The sequence below is a fragment of the Ailuropoda melanoleuca genome, chromosome 9 (assembly GCF_002007445.2).
Source record: "Ailuropoda melanoleuca isolate Jingjing chromosome 9, ASM200744v2, whole genome shotgun sequence".
In the NCBI taxonomy this organism is placed as follows: domain Eukaryota; kingdom Metazoa; phylum Chordata; class Mammalia; order Carnivora; family Ursidae; genus Ailuropoda; species Ailuropoda melanoleuca.
In genome coordinates, this window is record NC_048226.1 from 68,876,019 (window position 1) to 68,901,843 (window position 25,825).

The 25,825-nt window shown below is 46.8% G+C and overlaps 1 pseudogene; it reads left to right on the plus strand.

Annotated features, from left to right (window-relative positions):
- The first annotated feature begins 11,625 nt into the window (after positions 1 to 11,625).
- Positions 11,626 to 19,921, plus strand: LOC100484235 (annotated as a pseudogene).
- Positions 19,922 to 25,825: the final 5,904 nt, after the last annotated feature.

Here is a 25,825-nt window from a genome sequence, read left to right on the forward strand (position 1 = left end):
GCCTAGCCCATAGCAGGCTCTCAGCATACTTACTATTATTACCATTTATTATTATTACTCTACCCCAGGTAAGTGGCCATTCAGCCTTTCCATGGCCACTGAAAGTGGGTCATTGCCAGAGAAACCATGTCTGTCCTTCAGAGTTTGCTCAAAGGCACACGAAATACAGATTGGTCAAAGAGCATAAAGTCCAGAGTTTATAGACACTATCAGAAGGAAATATGCATCAGGAAATAAAAACAGCCTTGTGGGAAAATGTGCAATGTGTAAGGAAACTGCTTTATGATACTTTCCTTTGGGTAGATGAAGTGCAAGCTAATTTTGCTTTTTTTTTTTTTCAGGATTCACCGGAAGCAGTCATCATGTCAGAATCTTTGAAGATCAAGTTCTAATTATCAAGAAGTAAAACCCAACATGCAAATATCCGTTATTGATGAAATACTTAGTGATTGAGGTAGCTTCTCACACCCAGAGTAAGCTCTGTTTGCAAGATTTTCGAACTTGAATTTACTGCTCCCACATGAATTAGGCAAATAAAACAAAGCAGGCCTGGAGTATACATGCAGTATGTGCCCTGGGAAATGACCATGTTCTTTCGCCGCACAACAACGCTGCCACTGAGGGTGTCTCGGCGCAGGTAGGAGCGGCGGGGCGTGAAGGTAGTGGTCTCTGGTATGGTGATCGCGGGCGTCAGACGCAACTCCAGCCTTTGAAGTGTGTGCACCTGTAAGGGGCCGTCTAGAGGATAGTCAAGAGAATTGGTGTTGGAGTCAGAAACAGTAACTGGATTCTGTGACTTCTAATTTGTCCACGAAGGACCAACTCTTAAGACTTCATCGTGGTCTTGTAAATCCCTGGCACTGTGGCTGCCTCAGAACAGGACTTCAAAACTGAATGAATGAATGAACTGCTTAAGTTCGATGGCTCTGCACCTACCAGTGGTGTGATCTTAGACAAGTTCTGGAACATCTCTCTGTCTCGATCTTATCTGTAAAGTGGAGATCATAATAAAACCTGTCTCAGAATTGTAGCAGAGATTAATTGAGAAAATGTGGACTGTTTACCACTTGGTACTTCTCACCAAGTAAGAGTTCAGGAACTGGGAGTTATTACTGTTCTGACTTTTTGTTAGTGTTACTACTGACTTTTGATCAGCCCTGGTCTGCGCACATTCACATTACACGGATACCTAAAGAGTTAAATTGCCACAGTAGCAGTTGTTTTACCACCAGCAATAGTCAACAATGAGACGGCTAAGTTTTTGTTTGCTTGTTTGTTTCTGCCAATTGAATTTTAAGATCCTTTGCTTCACTATAATTAACTCTTTGAACCGGCAAGGCTCTTTCTGTATAATCACCAGCTGCCAATCCTTCCTTGCCCTCCCGTCTCACTACCAGGACTCGAGTGATGTGCATCCAATGAGGGACTTCAGAGTTTTGGGAGCACACAGAGGAAGGGGAAGCACCCCCATTTATGTGGAGGTGACTTAAATAACTTCGGCAATGAAGAGAGACAACGTGAAAGAAGGGGAGGTTTGTTGTTTGTTTTTAAAGAAAACTAACTCGGCAATTTTTAAAAAGATTTTATTAATTTATTTGAGAGAGAGAGGGAGAAAAAGAGAGTGAGTGCATGAACAGCGGGGAGGGGCAGACGGAGAGGGAGAAGCAGATTCCCCGACCAGCAGGACCCTGAGATCATGACCTGAGCCAAAGAGCCACCCAGGCTCTCCTAACTTGGCAAATTTTTAAAAATTAATTTCTTGGAGGGGCATCTCGGTGGCTCAGTCTGTTAGGCCACCGACTCTTGGTTTCGGCTCAGGTCATATCTCGAGGTCATGGGCTCGAGCCCTAAGTCAGGCTCTGTGCTCAGTGCAGTCTGCTTCATATTCTCTCTCCCTCTGCCTCTCACTCACTCTCTCCCTCTCAAATAAATAAAATCTTTTTAAAAATTAATTACTCGGGGGAGCCTAGGTGGCTCAGTCAGTTAAGGTTCTGCCTTCCATCAGGTCATGATCCCGGGGTCCTGGGATGGAGCCCTCTGTTAGTCTCCCTGCTCAGTGGGGAGTCTGCTTCTCCCTCTCCTCCCTGCTTGTGCTCTCTCTGCATCTCTCTCTCTCTCTGTCAAATAAATAAATAACATCTTAAAAAATAAAAATAAATTACTTGGAAATTTTCAGAGCTTTGAATTTGTTTTATCCATGTTCCCTATAACATTGCAATCAGCTTTCAGGTCCCAGTCTTCCTTGGCCTGATTCTCCCCTTTCTCTTCAGTGGTGAATATGATACAGGGAAGTTAAAGTGATATACCAAAAACCCTGGGAAGCAAAAGGAAGTCATATGATATGTGGGTCCATGTCTGTGTAGACTCCCCATTACATTGTATATATTATATATATAATATTATCCTGATCTTCTGTTATTTTAACCACAAACCTACTTTCTTTGATTATGTTTTATCAAAACAGCATTTTTAACTTTCAAAATATACAGATTATGTACAATTTATTGAGGGGGAAAAAATCTGGAACTTTACTCTCCTGGGTGTCTTCTGCAGCTGTGCTAATAAAAGTAGCAAACGTTACTAGACTGTCCCAAGCCAGACCCCATCCTTCAAGGAGCCTATGTTTTGCTCTCAATAATATTATGGCCTCTTTAAAAAGAAAAAGGGGGGGGGGAAGTCAGGGGAGGGGAATGACTTTTCACTTCTATTATCTTTGGCATTTTGTACCAGTCCAGAGTTTCTCAGGTCCTGAGAGAAGCAGCACATATTCATTTTAGACATTAAAAAAAAAAAAAAAAGTCCCGAATGTCTTTACAGTTTCTTCCTTGAGCTGTCTAGAGGGAACTATTTATTTTGCCTCTTTACCTTGCAAATAGCTAACGGCTTCCAGCCAGGGCTCAACCCAACCCCTTTGTGCCCTGCAGTCATTGCTGCGTCTTTAAAAGAAAACCGATTCTCTGGAATGCTGTGCGTGCACATGCCTGTCGGACTCGGCAGGCCCCACCTGCGGAGCAGGTAAACCAGATCCTCCTGCCGGCCTCGCAGCCACATTCCAGCCGGGCAAGCTCCTACTCTCTAATTGTTACCTGTCAAACAGGTCAACCAGGCACTTGGGTCTGGTCCAAACATGCGTATGTTCCCACGAAACCCTAAACCTGCAAACCTTTGACCTTTCTATAGTTCCCCAATTCCCTTGGTTATTTTAACCAGGGCTGATTTAAATCCAAATGCTGACTTTTTAACGGGCTCGGAGATTCTTTCCTCCCGTCTCAGCGGGGATGGCAAAACAGATCACGCACCGATTGCGGTGTCTGGACGAGCACACCGTGGTAATTTAAGTTGACCTGAAAGGCAAAGATCCGGGTAGCAAAGCTCCCAAAATGAAACCTACAGCCCTAAATCACTCATGGAAATCACAGGCTGTCACCCCTGGCCAGATGGAGAGTGAATTCCCCAGGGTGGATAAAAATGGAAGTGCTTCACAGGAGAAAACTCTCTTCCTCTCCTTTCTGGCGCTGGGCCGGCAGCAGAGAATGTGGCCTATGGGCTCAGCCTCAAACCTGCGTCGGGTGAGACCTTGAGTAAGTCGTGGGAACTGCTTGGGCTCAGCTTCCTCTCTCTAGCAAAGAGTAAGAGGCTACGCAGCTTCTCAGGCCTCTTCCGGCACCACTCAAAGTAGCGGGGTCCTGTGGGATCAGCATCCCACAGGAACGCTGATGCTTCTTCCCCCTCGCTATCTGGGGCTGGGCGGGAGGTGTGGGTGCTGCTAGGAGGACGCTGGATCAGCTTGGGTCCGTTTTGTTGAGGTTACCAGGTCTGGGGACTTCCCTCAGGTACGGGCTTCCCCTCTTGGGCCATCTGGATAGACATCCTTCTTAACCTGTGTTTCCCTTCTCTGTCTCATCTAGTGAGTTCAGGCTTTTTTAAGTGGGAGAGCTGATTCTTTTGATTGCTTTGGTAGTATGGACTATCCTTTTTGTCCTACCAATACGGAATTCAGAACCAAAACCATGGGCTCACTGAATCCAAACGCTTCATTTTGCAGATAAAGAGTCTGAGGCTTAGAGAGGGGGTATGGGTTACCAGATGTCCCTCAATTAGTCAGGCGCTTAGGGACGGTGGGGGTTGGCGAATGCTGTGGCTGAGCAGCATCACTGCCAGAGAAGTGACATCGGAGGGTGCTCCCTCTCAAGAGCTCCGATGAAGGAATTTCAAAAATCCGGGCGAAGAACTGCAGCTCTCTTCTGAGATGGGCGGTGCTATCAGGCCCATTTGCGGGGGCTGGGCGGTGGGGGGGGGGAGGCCCTCCTCTGGGGCTGGACAGGCTATTCTACAAAAAGCTCAGGATCGCTGCGTGCAGAGCAAGATCTGGCACTTCCTGCTCCTTCATCCAGCTCAGACTTGTCTGCCAAAGCCAAACCTGCAGGGCTGGCTCCCAAGACAGAAACTTCCTTGAGGCTCTGGGATGGTGGAGTCGGGCCGTCTGCAGGCCTGCTTAGCACCCTTCTTCCAGCTGCTCACTTCAGGGAGGGCAGAGCGTAGAGCGCCTGGGCTCAAGGCGGGGACTCTAGCCAGAAGCCTGCCTGCCTTGATCCCTGAGAGCATTAACTCACGAGGGCTGCTCCATGCTGTGGGTGCCGTGACCCCCCGGCCCACCCCGTGCCCAGACACACACACACACACACACACACACACACACACACACACACACAGGGGCTTTATGGACGGAAGGGGCCTTCAGAGGTCAAGCTGGACGACCGGGCACTTTGTCTCCTTGTGAAGACCTTCAGGAACGTGTGGACCACTGCGCGGTTGCTTTAAAATAAACATTACACAGTATTTACACAACAGACCTGATCAGCATCATTTTCTCATTACCAAACACAAAACTTGCCACACGTAATGAATTGTTGAGCCATCAGCTTCTATCAAATGCCAAGTGGCCTCATTCTCCTGCTCTTCCGGGATTCGTTCCACCGTGTACTGGCCACGAAATGCTGAGCCACGGAACACAGAGCCACGTACCCCAGCTTCCTGAGCCTCAGCTTCCTTCTCTGCAGACCGGGAACAAGTGTCCTACTTAGGATGCGGCTTCATCGTGCGGAACGAATGAGACAGCATCATTTCCTGCCTGGTATGGGGCCTCACACATGATGTGCATTTAATGTCAGCTCTTTTGGTTGTTGTTACTGATGTAAAATGTATTAAAATAGTGACCCACGTGGCCCCTTTTCAAAACGGTAGGTCTAATGATCAAAAAGTAAGTTCAAAATAACTCAGAGTTCTTTACACTGGGAAGGGGGGGCTCCTTACACACCAGAGCAGTTCTTTTTTTTTTTTTTTTTAATTTATTTGTTAGAGAGAGAGAGAGAGCATGAGCAGGGGGAGCGGCAGGCAGAGGCAGAGGGAGAAGCAGGCTCCCCACTGAGCAAGAAGCCCAATGCAGGACTTGAACCCAGGACCCTGGGATCATGACCTAAGCCAAAGGCAGACACTTAACCAACTGAGGCACTCAGGTGTCCCCACACCAGAGCAGTTCTCTGTCCACACACTGCCTTCAATTCCAGGCTCCTTCCCCAGCCGTCCCTCACGCTTTTCGATGCCTCTACTTGCCATCTGTTGGTAAGGGATCAGGGGTTTTAAACAGATTTTAGGATAAAAACCCAAAGCGTGATGAGAAAAGGCACTCTGAGAGAGAGGGTACTGCGGATCATGGTTGGGGTTTAACTACCATTCTCCTCCTCCGTTGACTACAGCTCATCCAAATGACCACATGGCGGTAGCGATACTGGGTGACTGTCCTTCTCTGACCCTTTCTTTAGGTCACAACACCGATCACAAAGCAGGCTTTCAGAGAGAGGAGTGTAAAGGCTGAGAAATCTTCTAACTGGGTAATCAGCTCCCAAGTCCTCAAGTATTGACAGCTCTCTTTAAAGCCCTGCCTTTTCTAGAATTAGAATGGCCCAGGGCTACCCCAAGCACACGCCACTGGGCAGGGTCAGAGCCCTGCCCGAGGCCAAAGCAGCCTGGCCTCTGGGAATGGATGAGGAGGTTTGCTGGACATTTGGCCTAGGGGTTGGTAAGGAAGGAAATCAGTCGAGGTCCTACCTGCAACAGAGGGAGCACGCAACAAACAGTTGTTGACTTGGGGCTGACCGAACACAGTACATCCAATGAATCACCAAACCCTGATCCTTCGACCTCCTAGACCCCTCTCCAGTCTGACTGGTCCACATCCTCATTGCTCTGACTCCCGCTTAGAGCACTGAGGTTTTGCATTTGAATTAATGTAACAGCACCCTAGGGGATCTTCTAAGAATGGTGTCTGTAGCCTTTGATGGTGGAGCTGAGAGTCCTCTCTCCAGCCTCCCTCCCTGGCTGCTCCCCATCTTTGATGCAGGGCACGCTGCCCCTGCTCTTCCCTCTGCCTGGGACACCCTCCCTGCCTAACCCCTACCCATCTCGCAGGCCTCTGCTTCTGCATTGCTCACTTCAGGAATGTTTACACTCTACCAAAGCCCTTTTGTAGCCCCCTGCCAGGTTCTTGGCAGCGTGATGACGGGCACAGCTTCTATCCTGGCCACTACCCCCAGACTGTTCAGTGGGCCGTTCGGTATGTGTTTTCTCATTTAATCTGGAGAACCACCGTGCAACACAGGTGGGACCATGCCCACTTGACGGATGAAGAAACTGAGCTTCAAGACACGAAATAACTTGCCCGCAGCCAGCCAGCTGAGACCGAGGCAGAGTCTATGCTAATCCAGATCCACGGGGCTGAGGCCTACGCTTTTAACTTCTGCAAGAAGCTGCTGCAAGCATACTCAATTCACTCTGTAATTAAACAAGTCAGAGGTCAGATAATTAGTTAATGAGGCTCTGAGGCAATAACCAAAGGGATCAAAAGATTCTCTCGAGCCTCAAATTCAAAATCAAGTGAACACGGGACCTCTCAAAGGAAGGTGCGTGGGCCGCTTGGGAGCAGTTGCTTTCTGAGTCCCTAGATTGGCCATTTTCACTCCCCTAAGTGTTTAAAAGACAGTTTTACCACCACATTCTGAAGAACTTCTTTATAGCGCTTAGAAAAGAATTCTGGGTACAGAGACACATTTTTGCTGTTAGTTTAGACTCTAGCAGTTAGAAAGCTTTATGAGGGAATGAGGTCTGAAAAGCCGTGCTCCAAAAGCCGAGATGCAGGGAGTGGCCGGAGAGGCTGGAGAGGAGGCCACGCTGAGCCTCGGAGGCAGAGCCTGAGGGAGGATGACACACCCAAGAGCTCTGGGCCGGGTGTGGGGGCTACAAGAATGCCAGGGCCCTACCTTCCAGAGACCCCCAGAGAAAAACAAAATTGGATGCAGAAGAAAAAGACTGTCCTGGGGCTGGCGGCAGTTAGAGACATAGCGGAGGGAGCTTGAATTGGAACTATTTTAACCAGTGTGGAAAGGACACGGCAAATAGTGTGAACCAAATGCTTTCTAATGTCTCGCCCATATATTCCTGAGAGGGCTTCGGGATGAAATGTCTTGAGTTAGTGCCAAGAAGGACATGAGGACATCAGTCAATCTGGACTCCTGCCCTTATGGAGAATAAAAGTCAACATTATTTAGCCACAGGCTTTGGTTAGAAATAAATACGGGAGCAGACGATCAAGACTCTAAGTGTGAAGGGAGGAGTCGCATCCGGTTGCCTCGGCTCCTTCCCGCCCTGCCTTCGCTTTGCCCCGGAGCCCTCGCCTGCCCGACCTCCGGTTTCTGCTCCAGAGGCTGGGATTCAAGATCCTGGAGAACGAATAAGGTCATCGATTCAGAACCTAGAGAGGGTAACAAGATTTACTAAGCAAATGATATGAGAAAGGAACGTTTTGCTTAAACTAGCCATTGTAAGTCCTTTCTGAGACAAGGTAAGGTACAACATAATTAAATAAAATAAAAAGTAATATTGAAGTTAAAAGGGGAGAGGTGGTGCTGGTGCTTATAAAAATTCTTTGGATGTAGAAATATAGAACTAAAATCCACCGGGTCATCAGTAGCAACCATAGAGTCAGCTAAAGCAAAAGTCACATCAGAAGGGGAAATATCTGGGGCGCCTGGTGGCTCAGTCAGTTAAGTGTCCTACTCTTGAGTGTGGCTCAGGTCATGATCTCAGGGTCGTGAGATCGTGAGATTGGAGCCCTGCATCCGGGTGTGGAGCCTGCTTAAGATTCTCTCCCTCCCTCTGCCCCTCCCCTGCTCCCTCTCTCTCAAAAAAAAAAGGGCGGGGGAACATTCTTTACAAAAGGCACAATGATGGGCTGCAGAAATCAGCTTGTGCTTTAAGAGTGACCGTCATAGAAGAATGTGCAGGCCATATCCTCAAATGGAAAGTATTACTCCTGTTTGTGGAAGAAATACATTTAAACTTGAATGTCAGAAAAGTACGTGAATCAATTAGTGGCTGAGTGAAGCAACTGAAATGCATCCAACTTCCTACCTGTAAAAGGTAATAATGTTTCATAATAAAGAATGATAATGGCCTGCGACGGGATGTGAGCACTGAGAGGCTGAAACACCAGTGTAAAGGGGAAATGTTTGTGTGTTCAAACAAACACACGCATGCATACGGATTTGTGCTTCTCAATGATTTCAACAGGAAGTCCTTCCACGGAAAGAGTAATAAGACTGAACTGTGTCCAAAGCAAATCAATGCTGACCCTGATGGGAGCTTGGGAGAAAAAGGAACCATACCAACTGGCAAAAGCTGTCTGCAGAAAAACACTAGCCTAACTTCTCTAGGGAAGAGGGAAGAAAAAGTTACCCTGTTCAGGTTTCATTAATGCATTTATAGACTATATTAAGAAAGTACAATTCTTATGCGAGCCAAATTCAGGACTTTGTAAATCATACATAAGCATTCTACCACTCTATTGTGTGTCCTTGAACTTGCCAAGGGCTTTCTGAGAAGGTATCATTACTTCCCTTCAATTTTATTATTTTCTTTTATCTTTTTACTTTCTAAGTTTTTATTTAAATTCCCGTTAGTTAACATAAGTGTAATATTAGTTTCAATACAGTGATTCAGCCCTTCCATACATCACCCTGTGCTCATCACAAGTGCCCTCCTTAATCCCCATCACCTACTTCAGCCATCCCCTCAGCCACCTCCCCTCTGGAAACTGCCAGTTTGTTCTCTGTTGTTAAGAGTTTGTTTCTTGGTTTGCCTCCCTCTCATTCCCTCCAATTTTAATCCAGTTGGGTAGATAAAACAAATGCATATGAAAATACAGGTTGTCTACAGCAATGGATAAGTGAAGAGAGTATGTGTGGTTGAGTTCCCTGGGGACACGGGGAGTCAGAGAGCAGAAGAGCACGTGCTATGGGATTAGCCAGAGAAGGACAGTCCCATTAAATAAATGGATCTAGAGAAATTACTTGGACTTGAAATGTCCCAGCTCTGACCAGGATGCCCAAATAAGTATCGCAAAGATTCTTGCTGAGTAACCCCAGGGCCTGTGACACCGTGAGGCTTACTATCTGCAAAGTGACTTACCCGTGTTATCCTCTTTGATCCTGCCACCGCCACCAGAAGGCATGTCCTGACACCACCCCTGTTGTTCAGGTGGGGAAACTGAGACACAGAGCGGGAACTCACCTTGCCCTAAGTGATTGAACTAGGAAGTGGCCTGTGATATTAACCACCACTCTCTTACTAGCTAGACAGTGAGCGCTCAGTAACTGTTGAGGCTTCCAGTCAAGCTGAAAAGCTATCAGAAGTCTCAGCATTAACCTAATACTTTTGATATTGTAACAACTGCTTTGAAACACAGATTTCGGTTTGGAAATCTCAGAGATATTGGTCCGTTGCACAACACGGCAATTATAGAGGGGATTGTCAGTGAACTACTGCCCCTCAGGATATTTACTAGTGAAATGTTGAAGGGTCTTCTCTAAACCTTCCATTCAGTCTGTAATACTGATTAGAACAAGCAGAGTTTGGGCAACATTTTTCTTTCCTAAACTAGAATGTCCGATTCTGCCTCATTGTGTCAACAGAGGTTGGGTTTAATGTATACAACCTGACTTCTGGATTTAGCCTTTGCCCCTTTTGAACCTGTAAGAGGTTCAACTAACATCCATAGGAGTTGGAAGTCTTACGCAGTGACATTTTGGAACAATCCAAGATGCTTACCTTTCACTGAGGTGCTGGAGACCACCTCCTGTACTGAACCCCAGCCTGATAGTATATTAGGATTAAATAACACAAAGATGCGCAGATTCCCAGCTCTTCTTGTGGCATTAGGAATGTGTTATATTGTTTTCTTATAGCCACTCACACATTGTGTTTTGGCCCCATTATTATAGTTAATATATTACACAAAGCACTTGGATTTTTCTTTTTGATATATTGGTATGAAAGTATCCATTATGCAAAAACACGTAAGTAATGCAATCCAAAATATATAGCTAGTAAACCAGAGAGAGTCCTTACCACAGATAAATTCTCACACGGGTACACAGGGAACACACACAAGGGGCTCTGGCAGCCCTGTGGTGTTCGGGAGCTGGAAGCAAGGTGCGTGAATACCACTGGTGGTGTGGACAAGGAAAATGCAGGGGAAGCAGACTGGAATATTCTGCAATAGACAAGAACAACAGACTGGATGGAGTGAAACACGGATGGAGCAACAGGGATGGGGCAAAAAATTAACTATCAGAATTAGCGCAATGCATTTACATAAAAAAGTACAGGAGTAAAAAGCAGCAAAACATGTTTTTATAAGGTTGCATATGAACACGAGTATATGCTGTATCTGTAGCATGTGTACTAGGAGGTTGCCCGTGACAAGGGTAAGAAACCTGGAGGGAGAATGGAGGAAAACGGAGCAAATAAATAAAACAAGAGAGGGCCTTGCATGGACCAATGAAGACAATGTACTATGAACTGATAAATGTGACAAACTCAGCTCTGCCTCTGAGGTCCAAACCCAGAGACGTACGTTTAACCCACTAAGGTTTTAATTTTGGGTGCTCAGCCCGTGGCTCCTGAGTGAGGTGTTTGAGAGTAAGGTTAATGATTGCTGGGTGGGTTTCTTAAGCTCCATGGATATGCTTGGATGCTCTAGAGGCCAGAGGCTCTCAACCTTGGCTGCACAGGACAGACACCTGGGGAGAAGTAAAAAAATCCCACTGCTGGGCCCCACCCCAGAGATTCTGTGATGGGCCTATGGTGAGGCCCAGGCATCTGTATTTTTCCAGAGCTCCCCAGGTAATTCTACTGTGTATCCAGGATTAAGAACCATTGCTTTAGGCTTTTGCCTTTTCCTTTCTAGTTGCAAATGCTGCATTCTTTGGCATTGGAAAAGAGACTACTGAAATCAGATAATTTTCCTTTTGCCAAACATTAATCTCATGGTTAACAGAGAGCACCAAAGATAGCATAATTCACATATTCATTTGATTATACAATCAAAACTTTTGGCTGGGCCACTGTGTGTGCTTAGGGTGGGTATTGCATAATTCTAGGGGATGTGTCCACAGTGTAGTTTATGCAAATAGAGCACCCTGGAGTTGACCAGTGCACAACCTGCTCTGTTGTACATGGCAGCCTGTGTGGCACACACTGGGCTGTGTCTTGGCTACATTGATGAACAAGATGACATGGTCACTGCCCTGGTGGAACTTCCAGCCTCCAGGGAAGGTGGTCATGTGGGACTTCCATGAAGTGTGCCTGTACGATGGTGAGAGGGGCACTTGAGGAGCTCAGGTCAGGGTCCCTCACCACATCTGTGGGTCATGGAGGGCTTGCTGGAGGAGTTGAAATTTGGATCCATCTGAAAGATAAACACATAGGATGATCAGGGGTGTGGGAGAAGGACAGTGCTGTTCACCAAGAGGAACGTCCCTGGAAGGGTCGAGAGATTTTACTGTGCTCATAACATAACAAAGGAGCCGAAAGAAACAGTGAGAGAGTCTGATGGGTAGGGGTGAGAAACTGGTCCTCCAAAGGAAAGCGAGGTCTGGCTACAAAAGGACTTGTGGGCCAAGTTAAGAAGTCTGGGCATTATCACATGGGTACTGGAGAATAAAATAATCAAATATGAGACTTAGATCATTCTGGCAAAGAGTACAGTTGAGGCTGTGGGGAGGCAAGAGTAGGCACAGAGGACTAGTTATGGGACTATTGTGCAGATCAGGGTGAGAGAGAGATGGGGTGGCTTGGACAAGGCCTGGGAAAGAAGAGAAATGGACATGGGTGCACAATGCCCCAGAGAGACAGGACATGGAGACTGCCCGAGGGAGAGGGTCAGCGCTAGACAGAGGTGAGGCCGTTCACTAAGTTAAGGCACGGACAAGAAGAGAAGATGGGGTGGAACAAGGCAGGGAAAGATGGTGATTTTGCTTGAACATGCTGGTTTGGGGGGCTAGAGTTGCAGGCGGAACTCCTGAGAAATAGGCTCTGAGACACAGTTTGACGAACAGAGTATGTTCTTGAGCACAACACAGAAGGGAGGGGAAAGAAACGGGAGTGGGCAGAGGGAGAGACTGAGCTGCAGGGCGGGCCCAATGACAGCCTCGGCTGTGGCAGAGTGTACTTTCCAAAGATGGCCATACCAACCTGTGGCCCATCCCACATGTTCTTCTTACAGTGAGCTTGGTGCTCCTCCATTAAGAGGTGGGGTCTACACTCCATGTTCTTGAACTTGCTTGACCAGAGTGATGCCACATGACTTCCGAGGCTAGGTTACAAAAAGCCATATGGCGTCTGCCTGGCTTCCTCTCTCGCCATATGCATTTTGGGAGCCCGGAGTCAACAAGTCAGAAGTTTGGCTTCCCTGAAGGCTCCATGTTGGAAAAAGCATGTAGAAAGGTCACGTAGAGGTAGAGAGTGATGCCCGAGGAGGCCAGCGGTCTAGCCCTGTGCAGCTTGAGTGTGCCCAGTCCAGGTGACAGACACATGAATGAGAGAGTTTTTAAATGCACCCCGTCCTGGGCGCCTGGGTGGCTCGGTCAGTTAAGTGTCAGACTTATTTTCAGCTCAGGTCGTGATCTCAGGGTTGTGAGACAGAGACTTTTGTTGGGCTCCACGCTCCGTGGGGAGTTTGCTTGGGATTCTCTCTCCCTCTCCTTTTGCCCCTCCCCACCCCCTCTCACTCTCTCAAATAAATTAAAAAAAAAAAAAAACTTAAAAAAAAATACACCCAGCCCCAACCTCCAAGCTACCCCGGCAGACACTGAGTGGAGCAGAGAGGAATGATTTCTGCTCCTTCTCCAACCTGGGGCCCAGCCCAGACCTCAGATTCATGAGCAAAATAAGTGTTGCCATTGTCTAAAGCCATTACATTTGGGGATGGTTTGTTATGCAGCATTAGAAAACCAGCCCATCAACTCACCTCTCAGGGAGCTTTAGAACTAGGATGGCCTTTCAGAGCTTTTCCAAGTTGGGCCAAGATGGTGGAGGCTTTATATCTCACACTGATCAGTGATTGGGTGTGGCTGCCCAAGAATTAGTATGACCTTGGACGAGGAGGGTCTTTCCAACCGAAGCAATTCTGGAAGGGGTGGAGAGCGGAAGGGTGGATGCAGACAGCACTCTCTGTGGCTGGGCCAGGAAGTACTTCCCTGAAGGGGGATCTGGGCAGCACATTGCTCTGACTGCCAAAGCCGAGGAGATAGCAAGCCAACTACAGTCTAGATCTTGGAAGGGCGTGATATTGGGAAATATTAACCTGTGGCACAGGGTTTCATCCTATGGTCTGAGAACTGAGAACCGCCTGTACTGAATCATCTGAATGCAGCCCCCTTCCCTGACCTGACCACTCAGCTCTCAGGTTGACGAGCGATCTCCTTCAGGTCATCCTCAGGCTCGCTAACATCGAGAATCTCTGCATAAAGATGATATCAAAGCCACGGGGGAGGAGACGAGGTACTCCGGGGACATTACGTAGGATGAAACGAGAACCCTGGAATACCAGCATTTGCCAAGGAGAAGGGGTAAGAGTGGGGAACACAAGTGGTTTCTGGGAGGGGCAGGCACTAGTAGCAAATACAGATGCGAGTCCAAGAGGGGTGAGAACACCAGAGTGTTTATTGGATTTGGCAACAAGGAGGTTCTCGTTGGCTCTAGCCCGGGAATCAGGGTGGCTGTTAGTCACGTGGGGGAGCTGTGGTGAGATGTAGTCTGAGCTGCTTCCTGGTTGAGGTTCCTGGGGCAGAGGAAGGGACTAGAACTAAGAAAGACCCCTGGAGGATTAAATGAGGATTGTCCTGGGATGGGCCCTCTGCTCAGAGCAGAAAGAGAGGGGCTGACAGCAAAGGCAGCACAGAGTAAGACAGGAAAGAGTAAGTGAGTTGAGTAGCTAAAGGTAAGACCATAACCAATCAGGGAGACAAAGGACCAGCTGCAGGAGCTAAATCCAGGAAAATGTTTATTATCAAATACTCTTCAGGGTTCACACAGACCCCGGCAACTCAGTGGGGCTGTCATTTCGTCACATTAGTAGCCAAGAGAGCAAACGTGTTTGGATTCAACAGAGTTTGGTTGGGTTTCCAGCACACGATGTTGTATCTCCTTGGAAAGCCACTTAACTTTTCTAAGAATTCATTTCCTTATCTGTAAAATGGAGATAATAATTATGCCTAACTTGCTACTTTGCAGCAAGGACTAGAGCTCATCCATTCACTCAGTGAACGTTTAGTAAGCTTCGCCATGTGCCAGACATGACACTAGACATGACACCGAAACAGGGAACAGCACGGGCCCGCCCCTCCCGTCCTGCAGCTTGTGCTCTAGTGAGAGAGATCAGCGTTAAATCGACTAAAACAATATTGACATCGCTGCAGTTGTGGTCAGTGCCACAAGACAGAAGAAGAACCAGGATGTTAGACGCCGAGTAGTGCCTGAGACACAGCAGGGGCCGAAGGAATGGTATTTACGACCATCCTCTCCCTCGGGAAGGTATTGAATGGAACCATCTCCGGAAAAATTGTGCAAAGAGCTATTTTATATCCAGCATCTGCAGCTTCCTTCTCTCTCTGCTGTTTTCCCCTCCTTCCCTCCTGGGGAACTGCGATATTTCACATTTTTCTTATCAGAATGAGTACTTAATTAGCACCATCGAATACTTCTGGGAAGAAGCGAGGCGACCAGGAGGAGAGAGGGCATTGCTTCTCGGCCTTCAAAACTACAAGGGAAGTTGGAGGCCTGGGTCACTTGAAATGTAAACTTACTCTTGAAATTTTTACACATAAAAACAAAGGTTTTTAAAGTGTTTTCTCCTCATGCATTCATTGATTAGACACAGCACAAAGATGCTTTCCTGTGATGGTAATCTGTGCAGTATATTGGCACCTCTTGTTTTTTTTTTTAATTTTTGAAGTAATGTTGACATAAAGCTGACTCATTTGGCAGGAAAGTTTGCCGGTGTGAGTCAGGAGTGAGTAGGAGAGACATTTTACAACTTATCAGCCAGAAGAGTCTCTGCTAATAAACCCCCACTGGGACAGCATGTTCACACCGGGCATGGGGTTTGATACTTTGCACAACTCGGCCACGTACCAACTCCATTTGATGGCTGAGGTCATCGAGACTCAGAAGTTTACAGAGCTTGGCCAAGGCCTCAGAACTGTGACTTGGCCCAGGCCACCTGTTTCCCAAAGCCCAGTCCCCCACACCAAGCTGTCTCCGGAAGAGGAAGGAGCCGGAATGGGGCTGCGACGCTGGGTGGTCCCTGTGAGGAGGTCAGCTGAGGGGCTCCCAGCTTCCACCCCACCTGCCACTCACTTGACACACCCTCGCCTACTTCAGCAGCCTCCAGTCCCTCACGCATACGTGACATGGAGTCGAGGACAGTGTGACAGGCCCTGAGGAAGACAGCAGGGTGTCTCACTTGAGCCTGGGCCTGGGAAAGTGCTGACTGGGCTGGGCCCAGAGGGGAACTTGGGCAGGTTAGTACAGCTGCAGCAGCTTTGCCAGAAGTAAGTTGTGCAGGTGAGAGAGAGAGTATGTGTGTAGGAATGTGTGTGTATGTGAGAAAGTGCGTGTGAACGGATGAGCATTCTGGGAGCTGGTGTGTGTTCTGTCCATGGATATGTGAGAGAGCCAGTGTGCATGAGACTGGCCCCTGTGCGTGTTCCTGCGTGTGTCTGAGAGCACATGTGTGTGACTGTGAGTTGTGTGTGGCAAGTCTGTGTGTGTGAGACATTGTGTTTGTGCGTGTAAGAGAGATACTGTGTGTATGAAGAGTACAACTGAAGAAGTTCAGAAATCAAGGTGCTATTTAGCTGTCCCGGGTTGCTCTGAGGCGTACGCGCTCCTGCCTGACTAGGACGCCACTTTAATTTTCTTCAAGGGGGAATCTGAAGGAACAGAATCCCAGCGTTACCCGAGCCACTAATCCCCGGGAGTGAAATTCCTACACACCAGCAGGTATTATTTAGAGCCTTTCTCAATTAGCAATCATAACACCTGAAGCTTTGAACAGTTGTTGTATGTTTATCTTTCTCTTCGAGTTCACTCTGTTGGCTCTCAGAGCCAGCCAAGTTCAAACAACCTTCTGTCTGGCAGCCACGGAGTCGACGCCCCCAGCCCCCACCCCAAAGCAGTTATAACCAGACGGAGGTTGGAGCCGATTTCCATGATCTCTGTGTGTGTTCTCCTGCCTTCTTGTTTAATTGTGCTTCAAGCTGTGCCTACTTCCATCAAGGACTTGAGGTAGCTTACAATGTTGAAAACACGCACCCGACAAAATGCTTCAGAAACACAAAAAACTCAGATCAAACCTCAAGCCACAGGAGAAGAAAGATGTTCCAGGATGAGTGTTCTGGTGCTTAATTTGCACAGACGGTAAAAGAGACACAACAGAAGTGCAAACCCAGGTTAAGACTGAGTCGTCAGGAGTTATCCTGTCTGGATTTTAATTATTGTGCGCTTAAATTCTCCAAGCCTTACTTTCCCCATCACAAGAAATGGGGACCACGAGAGTAGCGACCTCGTCGGACTGAGAACCAAGTAAGATAACGTATATAAAGTCCTGAACACGGTGCTGGCACACGGTGAGCCACCGGTTCAGTTGTGTTGTCATTTTTAACGCCATTGTGGTATATTCGCTACACGCACATTGCCTCCCTTTTTGGTTGTGTGCACAGATCGAGGTGGGACTTCTCCCTCTTTGGCCCCTGTGAAGACAGGTAGCGAGAATGTTTTACTGGAGCCCTGTCATCCAGTGGCCCCAGAGGACACTGCGGACGGCTCCTGTGCATGGCAGCAAGGTTATTCGTGGGCCGCTTTGACCTGTGGGCTCTGCGATCGCCAGCATGTCCACTAGCCCTCAACTTCCCAGCTACCGCTCGGCGTTGCCTCAGTTCCCCAGGTTCCTGAGGTCATCTGGGCAGGCGGGTGTGTGGGAGTTACGTCCAGAGCTATCAGTCTAATCCTGCCCAGTATTGGTTTTCCACGCGCACGTCTCCCATTCTCTCCCTCCCGCCAGCAAGATGGGTTCAAGGGCTGCGGTGGCTCGTTTGTTATCTCCGCGTCCGCATCCCCGTCTCTCACGCTCGGGGCTCCTGAGTGCCTGGCACTTAGTAGGGACTCCATAAATGTTTGTGAATCCGAGTGTGAGTATGAAAGCGAGCAAGCAAAGGGAGGAACTCTTTCACAGAGAACATGTGGAAGCAGAAGTAAACCCTGGAGGCCGTGAGGTCGGGCACCCACACGTAACAGGCAGGGACACGGAGGCTGTGGCTCCCGGACGACGTGCTGGGCCTCGGCAGCAGGACCTGAGTCCAGGTGCCCCACCGTCGCTGTGCGGCTTCTCGTTCCCCTTCTTAGTCTTCGTCTCCCGTTCTTCTCAGAGACAGACACCAGGAGTCTGCAGGGGGATCTGTGAGCCCCACCTCTCCCCGAAGTCCCTAGTTCATTAACGAGGGGGCAGCTTAGCCTAGCCTCCCAGCAAAACCGAATCCATACATAGTGACTGAATGCCTACATGCCGACAGCCAGGGGGAGGGGGGCAGGCAGGAAGCCCCGAAGACAGAAGCCGTGTGGGGCTTCTCTGCCTTATTAACTGTCAGTCCGACACCCCAGTTCACATTCACGAGACAGTCCGGAGAAGGCAGCAGGCGCACTTGTGGGCCTTCGGCGAGGAGAGATAAGGTGGGGAGGTCTCCACTGGCTCTGCAGAAAGCCCCTTTCTGCCCCAGGCAAGACGGAGGGGAGGATGTTGTGTAAATAAATGAGTCCAAAACTACACCCTGTTCACGTCCCAGAATTCCAAGAATGATTAAACCTGACTATAGCTCCAGGACAAACAGAAATTTAGCATTGCAATTGCCGGTGCACTTTCTCCCCGTCCCTGTCCCTCCCTGTCACACACGCATGCACACACACAATGTGAGCATTTGCTACCTCCTAACTGGTCCAGAAGGAAGGCGCTTTAGTCTGATAGAAAGGTTAACACCGGGTGCACTCAAAAGACGTGACTGCTGTCCCTGCGCAGGCACTCAGTCACCGTGGTTCTGGCTTCCTAAATTCTCCTACCTGTCCATATTTTAAAAGTATAATACCAATATCGTTATTTATCTGCTTTGCTAGGATGCTGTGATTACACAGCTTCATAGATATAAACAATCCTTAGAAACTGAACTTCTGTGTGCTCCACACGGTTGAAGTATTCTTCCAAAGGTATCTGTAGACTTCAACTGATTGATGGGTTAAGTGTCCTTATAAGAGGAACCACCAGAGAGCTCACTGTCTCTCCCTGGCCCCCCCAGACCCCCCCATCTTTACCATGTGAGAACACAGTGAGAAGGCAGCAGTCTGCCTTTGGCTCACACCAAAGCTAAATGGGCCGGCACCTTGATCTTGGACTTTGTAGCTTCTAGAACTGTGAGAAAATAAATTTCGATTGTTTAAGCTACTGTCTATGGTGTTTTCTTACAGCAGTCACAAAACAAACCTTAATAAATTAAAAAGGATGGAAATAATACAAAGTATGTTTTCTGATCACAATGTAATGAAATTAGAACTCAATGGCAGGGAAAAAATTGGGAAACTCACAAATATGTGGAAATTAAACAATACACTCCTATATAACCAATGGATCAAAGAAGAAATCAAAAGGAAAATCAGAAAATACTTTGAGGTGGGGCACCTGGCTGGCTCAGTCAGAGGAGCCTGTGACTCTTGATCTTGGGGTCATGAGTTCAAGCCCCACCTTGGGTGTAGAGATTACTTAAATAAGTAAAACTGAAAAAAAAAAAAAGAAGAAGAAGAAGAAGGTACTTTGAGGTGAATGAAATGAACACACAACATATCAAAATGTATAGGATTCAGCTAAAGCAGTGCTTAAAGGGAAATTCATAGCAGTGACTGCTTATATTAAGAAAGGAGAAGGATCTCAAACTGATAACCTGAACTTCCACTCTGAGATACTGGAAAAAGAAGAACAAACTAAACCTAAAAATGAGCAGAGGAAGGAAATAATAAAGATTAAAGTGGAAATTTAGGAAGAGCTGACAAGAGGGCGAAGTGGAGCAGAAGCAGCACACCTTCCGTGAGCTCACCTGTTGGGGTGGGCCTCGTCCAGCCGGTGGACATGGCCTACAGGCAGTTGATGCAACTATCCAGTGCCCAGCAGCGGTGAGGCTCACCCTGGGTTTGTGGAGGAAGCAGCACTCCCTGCTGAAGGGCCTGCCCAAGGCCAAGAAGGAGGCTCCTCACATGGGGAAGCCGGAGGTGGTTAAGCCATGCTTGTGGGACATGATCCGTCCTGCCAGAGATGGTGGGCAGCATGGTGGGTGTCTTTAATGGCAATATCTTCAACTAGGTGGAAATCAAGCCCAAGATGATTGGCCACTACCTGGACAAGTTCTCCATCACCTATGTGCCTGTGAAACAGGGCAGGCCTGGTATCGAGACCACCCACTCCTCCTGCTTCATCCCTTTCAAGTAGCCTGTTCCACCAATAAAGGCACAGGCTTCTCTAAATTAAATTAAGTGGAAATTTAATAGAATAGAGACTAGAAAAAAACCATAGGAAAAAAATCAATGAAACCAAAAGCTGGTTCTTTGAAAAGAACAACAAAAGAGACAAATATTTAGCTAGATTGACTAAAACTCACCTATAAAAAGGATTTAAACAGACTTTTTACTATGGATAGGGCCCTCAGACCCCTATTCATCCTTTAAAATGGCCCAACAGGCTGAAGTTTTAAGAGCTGGTGGTCCAGCCAAGTCAGATGCAAGACTGGAAACCAAATGTCCTGATCCCCACCTGGGGCTTCTGACACTCTACCCCCTTATCTAATTTCTCACACCAAATCAAACGCTTGTATGTCAACTCATATTTGAAAGCCAATAGGAAAACCAACGAAGAGAACTTTGCCATGTTGTAAGCTGAGAAATATCCTTGAATAAGTCAAATCACTGCCTCCTACTTTGTCTTCTGCAGAAGTCAACAGTGTCCTAATTTGATTCATTTGAAGAAGGGATTACTCCTCCAAGCATTGGACCTATTTTCTCTGGTTGTTTAAGAACAACCCAAGGCTATAATAGATGTGGTAAGAGAAAATTTAAATCATGCTTAAATAAACAGCTGTTCTCTTTCAGAGTCGTAGTGACCCTTTTGGGATTATAATCCTGGACAGGAAAAAGTTGAACAGTGGAGGAGCCAGGGTGTGCCCTGTATTAGAGAATATGGTCTATTTGGGGGCAGCAGAATCCCCAGAAGATTCCCTGCATCTCATAGTATTTCAGAAACACTGCCGCCAGATGAGGGGCAAAAGCTGCAATGACCCTATTCCATGTGATCTCGGAGAGAATGTTTGATTCTTTTCTGAGGAAAGATGAGCCTAGAATTACTTCCAAGAACAAAATAAAAATCTCGGATGCTGCTCTGATGTGTGTCCCTAAGTTGGTCTCCCTACTGAGTAAGCATTTTATGGCAGCCCCTATTATCCTGCATAGAGGCATGACAACTCTCAAACATCTAGACTTTGCCCCTTTCAAGTACTATTTTCTTGCAGCATTCCAATGACAGACATGCCTTCACGATACCAGCTGAGCTCGCTCTTCTCCTTGATATGAATTTCCTTCAGCTAATGAGAGAGGGGAAGCTGAAGGCAGGGAGAGGATTTTAGCTGCAGTCAAATGAACCTGGGTCAAAAGAAGGAGTCTTGTAGTCATCATAACAATGGGTATTTACTGAGTACTTGCTATCGCCAAGCCATGTTCAAAGTACCTTATGTGGATTAACTCATTTAATCTCAAGAATTCTGATACAGGTACTAGTATTGATTCCATTTCATAAGAAAACTGAGGCAGAGTGGTTAAGAAATCTGCCCAAGGTCCCAAGAGGCTGGGCTCCATTAAGTCTTTTTTTTAAAACCATGCCATATTACCAGCCTTTTGAGGGAGTCAGCTTTAAGATTTGGCTCTACCACGTAAGTACTATTTGGAGTCATATAAACAAAGCCTGTCTTACAGTTGAAGAGATTGAAGTCTAGAGCATTCACTAGTGTTAATGATAGAAGAGTTAATTACATAAGGCACAATCATATAGCTCTAGTTTCAGTAGCTAGAGAATACCAAACCACAAGTCTATTGGATAGATCCTTTTAAAACAATTCTGGATCTTTCTGGGAAAGGAGAGAGCCTTGCCCAAGGGTTCTAGACCTCAGCTGCTCATGAAAATCACCTGAAGAGCTTTTAAAAAGTACTTATGCCTAGGCCCATTGAATTAGAATCTCTGGGGCAGAGCTGGGACAACTGTATATATTATTTTAATCACCCAAGGGAATACCGTGCATAGTGAAGGTTGAAAACCACTCGCTTGCCAATATTTGATATATTCTTGCTGCTTGACTACACCAACACTCTATTTAGTTAAGAACTCACCTGGTGAGTGTGGAACAGGGTTGGGGCATCTTAGAAAGGCAAAGTCAGTATGGCTGTTGGTGTCTTGAATTCTTTCTGTGAATTAAGACCCACTCAGATAGCGTGCAACCACTGTATTCCCTATAAACACGACATTAAGTTAAAGAAGGTACGTGCTGGAGCAAACACAAGCTTTTGGAAGTAAACTGGCTTGTGTCTGTCTAATCCAGAAAGGCATCAGCAGACCTACCTGATAGCCAGACATATCTTAGCTTTGGCCTTTCCCTCTCTTGGCATGCAAAGGCCTGAGGGTCCCAGACTAACCATCTGGCCTCAAAGCTGAAATCAGGCTAAAACCGAAAGAAACTCAGTTATTAAAACAGAACCAAACCAAACCAAAGTAAAGTGTGGGCCAGATGAAGGACAGGCAGTCTCTCCCAAGTGCTAATCTGCAGGACCAGAGGAAAGAAGTGGGAAGGAAATAGAATGCCATCTCTCCAGCTGCCCCCACGCCCTCCTGAACTACATAACAAACAGTTATTTGAATCACTTTGCTTCTCCTTCTTTATCCTGCACAATGATAAAGACCATCCCTATGGTGTTTTTAGGGCTAGTTATATAAAACTGCACATAGTCAGTTTGAATAAGTCAATTTGAATGAATCTTTTTTTTTTTTAAGCCTGAGATCAAACAGAGGAGAAGGAAAGTGGGGAGTGGGGTTAAATGATCCATTTGAGCTGTTTGCCTTGGGAAAGCGGAGTGTGCACCACTGGGCCATGCAATGCAGGCCTTTCTCGGCTTCCCACAGCATCGTACAGTACGGAGAGGCACAGGCTTACCCCCATCAACGCAGCGCTTTGAAATCCAACTCCCTTTCTAAGGCAGAAAATCACCTAAAGACTCGAGTTAATAAAAACTCTCTGATGAGCAGTGATGAACAGTGACCAAAGCATCGGGGTCCAACGAAAACAATTACAAATGGGAAAATAGCTGAAATTGCTTCTTACATTTGTCAATGAAATACAAAGTGTGTGCTAAGAGCATTAAATGTCTCAGCGAGTTGTACCTGTGATCAATTTACCTGTCAGCAGATACTGAAGACAGACGATGTCGTTGAAATGGTCACAGAAGCATGCTAGTGGTCTTGCTTTGAATTCCAAAACCTGTGAATTTTTATGAGCTGTCCTCTCTTTTGCACATTTCATAGCACGCAGAAGGACTGAGCTGCAGCACCCTCGTTCCCCACCTCCTCCCCCCACCCCCTCATCTTTCCTTTTAAGTTTTGGCCCATATGCTAATGACAAAAGGAGTGCCCGGAGGGAGGGCTTTCCACTCCAAGATCCTTTGGTGCCCAGCATGGGCTGGAGTCAGGGAAGGGGGGGTTCACCCCCACCAGAGACAGAGTGTCTCAAACAGGAGCCTCTGCTTTTTTTCTGAGGAGAAAAGCTTTCATGATGAGGCTGATCATAAGGCGAGATAGGGATACTGCTGGCCAAGGTTTCTTAACTCCCTTTATTTCTGGTTTGCATATTCACCGACAAAGATCTTCATTGCTGAGAAGCTGTCTGAAACCTATTTATATGCATTTAACCAAAGTGAATTTGCTTTCTCTAATCCCTAGAAGGAGAGAGGAGAATCACTATTTATTAAATTTTAAAGTATGCCAGGTCCCTTAGAAACAGTCTCATTTTAAAACCTGTAGCCACCCACTGAGGTCAGCATTATTAGTTCTCTTTTATACAGACAAAGAAAATAAGGTTCAGAGAGGGGAGATAACTTTTCCAAGGTCACACAGTAAGCCTGTGGTGGAGCCAGGTTTCAAGCCTAAATGTGATGGGCCTGGGGTCCTCACTCTTGTTCTCTCTACTAGGTAGAGTGCTAATTTCTCCTTTCCGTCCATCGTTATCTTCCTCCAATTCTCTTGCCTCCTGTCCTGAAGGGTGGTTTTACCAAGAACGGCATCTTCCCCCACACTCTCCTTATTCCTAATGACAGAGCAGTTGTCCCTGACTGAGCCTCCAGACAGCCTTAACACGAGTGTAGGAATTTTGGGGCAATTGCAACCTTGATGACCTTTTGTGACCAGAAGAAAGGATAAATGATAGCCTGTCTTCTGATATTCCAACCTCCCCTTTCTCTAGCTTTTCTCATGCTCCTTCTTGATATGGGGACATTTCTGTTTCAGCTTAGGTCATAAGGGTTAAAAGCTTGGGCTCTGGAATAAGATAGAGCCAAGTTTAAATGGTTTTGTGTAAGGGACTTGACTTTGTAAAATGAGGGTGATCATGGGATTTTGTGAGCAGTACACGAAATAATGCAAGCAAAGAGCTTAGAGTGACGGCTGGTACATAGAAGTGGCCTTGGTAAGTGTTTCTCCTCCTCCTCCTCAGTGTCCTCCTCCTCCTTCTGCTCTTTATAATTATGACTTCCCCCGGAAATGGGAAGCGGAGCAGGGGTGCAGAATGGCACGTCTGCCAAGATGGCGCAGTCTGGTCTGCCAGCTCTCAGCCATCAGCACGTTCTCAAGGACTGGTACAGAAGCTGCACAGGGGACAAGGGGGGAAGCAACCAAGGCAAGTCCTCTTGTCTTTGCACTTTCCTCTGGCTCCAGAGACGCCACTGGTAACATGATTAAGAACTGGGAATGGAGGTTGGAGGATTGTGGGGAGCAGAAGAAAAAGAGCTACCAAGATTGGAACTTATGTGCAATACAACTGTATGAGCACAATGGAAATAACGTGGGTTTGGGATTTAACCAAGTATGCTCCAGTTTGCCTTCACTACTTTTGAGCAATTTACCTTTGGGCACATTATTTCATCTCTCCGAGTCTCAATCTCCCCATCCTAATGTTTATTGAGCTGCTTTGTATGCCAGGCACCCTGTTGATCACTTTTCATATATGTAGATATATATGAGGTCTCACATTCACGTTATTGATACCCTAGTCTATTTTTATGCCACTGCCTAGTATCTCTTGAGCCATATATTGTGCTGAAAATAGGGCTGCAATTGTGAACAAGGCTAGCATGCTCCTTGCCATTATGTAGCTTGTATTCTGAGGGTTATCTCAGGTATGAGTGAGTTATCATATCTAGCACATAGTGTAACTTCAGTAAATGTCAGTTCTCTCCTCCTTCACCGTAATTCATCCCATGGTGCTCCACGGAGTTCAACTATTAAGTTGATCACATAAAATTGACAGTTTTAGAATAAAAAAATGGTTAAGGAGCAGCAATGGCATATGGACTAACATAGCATGGAAGGGAGAAGGCCTGCCTTGATTTAAAGCATTAATAGTAGTAACAATCTCCCAGTGGAAGCTTGAATGGCACTATTTTTCTTGACTTCCCAGGAAGGCAGTTCCACCCCTTGCTTTGTTAAACCTGGTTCTAAAAACCAGGCATCGAAACAGACTGTTGGATGCTCACTAAGGTAGAAAACCAGAGCCCCACAGCAGCGTCCCACACTAGGAGCCAACAGGTGGGAACAAGGGAATGGCAGCGGAATCAGCAAACAGAGGCAGGCTGGCTGGCCCGCTGCCCACCTTGACAGACCGACAGACCAGCCAGCCTAAACCCAGAGCCGGGCAACGCTGCCGGCCTCTCTCACTGAAGCCAGTCTAACTAAGAGACAAACAGTCCAGGCAAAACAGTACCACTTTGAATCCAGGCAAGGCATTGTCAATGGGGCTGCCCCAAAGTAATGCTCCTTCTGCAAAAACTGGGCAACTCAAAGAATTTGACTCTTTTAACATCTAAATGCCCCCCCACAAGCATTTGATTATCAAAGTCATTAATAGTGCTCTCAAGGACAATTATCTATCATTATGGATGTATTGCTTTACCCTTTTTAATTAGGATGATAATGTCCAGTGTAAATAAAGCCTTCTTCGCTAATTTCAATTGTGCACAATGAATAGCCTTTTTTTCTTTTCCTTTTTTCCCCTTTTCCCCTAGGGTTCTTTGGACTGAATTTACTCTG